Genomic DNA, 3,834 nt, shown 5'->3' with positions numbered 1-3,834 from the left:
CATTCTTTGTTTTTTTCTTTTCTCTCATAGTAATTACCTTCAAACTGCCAGTATTCCTGTGACTTCTAATATAATTGTTAAAGCCAACAACTAAAAGTGAAAGCTGATATATTTCACCATTAAGAAGGTGGCAGAATATTTGAATGTTTCACAAATAGGTCTAGAAATTTTATCAGAGAGTCCAGAGTGACCTTTGCTACATAACGAACATAATTTTCTGAAGCTTCCAAACCTTGTTATTTAAAGGTTAAGCAAAGCAGAAAATTGTTCCAAAACGTATTATTTGTGTCAATGCTTCCTTTAAAATAGTATTAACTGAGATGGGAAACTTCTGGCTTATCAGCCTAATATAGGATAGCTTGAAAGAGGTCCCTCCCTTTCCTCGAAAGGTTTCGCTGCCTTATGTCTTCCCACTGTTCCACTTGACAGCTGTAAGCGTATTTCTGTTTGGACTGCCCTCCACTTTCCCTGGTATTCCCTGTTTCACCCTACTTATATTTATGGATAAATGTACGTTTCCAGAAGAGGCAGTTGCTGTTCAAGGAACAGAAGGGGATAACTGCCTATTGCTGTCTTCTTCAGAATCTTCTATGTGACATCAAACACATTTTGATTTCAAACAGGATTTGAGAATGCAGGGTGGATGGAGGGCTTTTTAGGAGGAGAGGGGAAAAGCCCATTATTTGAGTGGCATTCCATACACACAGCATAGAAATCTATCCAATACGCTTATTTTTAGATAAAGTAAGCCACAAGCCTCCTTAATCACAATTATTTCAGTATTTGTTTCAATAGAACTAAGTAAGACATGAAGTGAATTCCCTTCAGTCACAATCTCCACTTAAATAGATTAATATATTCTATAGTAAAAACAAAGAAACCTCAATGGTCCTTTAAGAATGTAAAATCTGCAAGAAAATCTGATATATTATGCTTAAGAACAAACTCACATATTTTAAGCACATGGGAAGAAAACAATAAAGATTATTTAATGGGCTCTCATGTTGTAGGAAGAGGTGGCTTCTCTGGAAAACACTGGTATCTCGAGGAAAAAGGTTAATAAATAGATTAAATCAAATAGTCCTGTTTCTTAGTATGCTTTATATATGTCAATTATTTTTGTTTCATTGGATTTGGTTTTATGAGAGTCTTGTAATCTTAACAAAGTTTGTCTTGTAATTGATACATAATCTAGAGCCACGCTTCAGTTTGAATGCAGAAAACACTAATGAAGCTAGATAGAAGTTTGGCACATCTATTATAGGCACTTGTTGGATTTTAATAACATTTGATGTTTTACCTAGCTTGTGTTTTTAGCTGTCTTGTGGTGTGAAAAGCAATCTTGCCAAAATACAGAAACTGGCCTTGGGATTTTGCCCACTTGGAACCATTTTACACCAGTTGAGTGCATCACTGGAGGAAGTATTATTGACAAATTTAAAGCTCTGCAAAGCAGCTTCATTTATATACTGAAATCAGGCAGAGCTATAGAATTTCTACAGGACAGAACCGTTATGTATGAGTTAAGCAATTTGGTTCTTACAGGAGAGAGAAATGTATTAGTTCCAAAATTATTTTTTTAACATGATAAAAGAGTAGCAGAACAAAATGATTATATTAATGAATTTTTAATTATTCCAGCTATTCAATGTATATGCTGCAGAAGCCATTCTGTAACTGACACAGGCATATTTTGGATTCCACAAGACATTGGTAGAAAGTCTAGATTCAAGCCCTAACACAGAGAGGAGGAAGGGGAGATGGATAAGATCAGCTTCTTGTGAGATTCCTCTACAAGATAAATGCTTCCAGTGGACAATGTGCTCTTCCATATACAATTCATTTTGTACTGGATTGAACTGCAGTCTATTATTCTTCCACATTTCTACAGGTATGATGGGCTTCCTGAGATGCATCACTTTTTAAAGTAGAATATTTGTCCAGCTCCTCTCAAAAAAAATGTATGAACGCATACAAAAGCAATGTTTCCAGGAAAATTCTCTATAACTGTATTGCAATATCTGTCTTGCAATAAACAGATAAAGGCTCAAACATTACCACAGCATTATGTTTGGCTTCCTACAGCCTATGTCTGCTATGATGCTGAATTTAAGAATGTTACCAATTTATTTTGGAAACAAGGATTTTAAATCTATGAAGAACAAGTACAGCTTGATAGCTTGAACTCTTAAGTTTCATATGCTGAAATTTGTTAAGTCAACTCCTATTTAAGGACTGATACAGGTTTTTGCATAACTAGCTTTTTTCAACCAATAACCTGTTCTCGTCAGCACTGTTCTCCATTTTTTACATACTGATATTTAGTATTAGCTTAATCAATTGGTGATTGCAAATTAAGCAGTAGTTTTTATTTTAGTAGAAACTCAGTGTTTCTAAGGTGTATTTGGTTATGTTCTAAGGATGACCCTTTAAGCCCACTTAATTAGTGACTTTGAAACACAGTATTTCTGTATGTGCAGTAACATGGTAGAAGAGCTTCATGCATGAAGAACACACAGGCCATAGTCTACAGACAAATTCTATTTGTATATTCCACCATAAGTCAAAACTAAAAATATTGAGGGGGGGAAAAAGAACCTCTACTAGGACTTTTCCCTTGGAGCAGAAAAAAACAACAACACCTATTCAGCTTCTAATTACAAAATGCATATTAATCCCTGTGCAGTTCAGAAATTTATTACTATATAATCCAATTCTGTTTCGATATACAAGTCAAAACCATATCTTCCTTCTAGTGAAAGACTACGCAGGCATTCAGAAGAAATCAGCACACTTGTTCAGAAGGGGTAAGTCCTTTATAGCACTTAATTTAATACAGTCCTACAACAGGATTTCAGGCATCAAGATATACAAGAATATACTTAATAAATTGGAAAACAGTGTTAGATATCATGCCGAAGTCCAGCCATTATTAATGTAGATAAATCTCCACCACAGGAATGTGCCATTTGACTCATAGGAGTCAAAAGGATAAAGGATTCGTTCATTAAGCTTCTGATGGTGTCTTATCGTGATAACAAGATCCACAGAAAAGCCTAATCCTATCATTTTATTCAGTGATTAGATCAATGCCTCAAAGTGGTTCGGTACAGGGCTGTTGTAAAAAATAATGCCATCGCCTCATTTGCTCATACACTCAGAAGATTGCCTTTTTCCAGTTTTGTTTATTTGAGTGCTTTGGGGGTCCTTTCATGCCTCCAAGACTCTACATTTGCCAGCTTAGGAAAGACTACTACTTATGAAGCTAAACAAATACTACGCTGCTGAGTATGGAAGTTTGCTTCGTACTTACCATTCCTTTCAGTCTGGAGATGTTTAATGAAGAAATGAGAGTATATCACAAAATCAAGCACATAAGTTTGTGGACAAGATGAGTAAGGATTCATCACCTCAGAACTAAACTGGAATGGCTTTAGTAGGTAAGTTTTGGGTTCGTGCCACAGAGTTTACTTCTCTCCAAACCTGTACTATGTTTAATACAAGGGCTTCCAATCTTACACATCAGACCTTGCACATAGTAATAAACAGCATTCCTCCTACTTCTTTCTGGCTGTTTTTAGCTTTGACTGGGAGGATCCTACCAGCAGAAGAAAACCTGACTGGGATAAAATAAATAGGGGTAACAGAGTTGCAAGGGCCAGACCAAAGGCCTGGTACTTGGTATCCAAAACCAAGGCTCATGAATGGTGGTTATTTCAAGTCACCAACTTGTATAATCCCAGCTATTGAAATTCATGATGCTGTAAGTAGCAGAATGCTTCAAGCAAATGAATCCCAAGGCACTCAAGAGGTTGTGCTTGATCCATTACACTT

Source organism: Python bivittatus, unplaced genomic scaffold, assembly GCF_059951505.1.
Source record: "Python bivittatus isolate LINGU-HERP-01145 unplaced genomic scaffold, Pbiv_v1 ctg000480_np1212, whole genome shotgun sequence".
Lineage (NCBI taxonomy): Eukaryota > Metazoa > Chordata > Lepidosauria > Squamata > Pythonidae > Python > Python bivittatus.
This window is presented reverse-complemented; position numbering follows the sequence as displayed.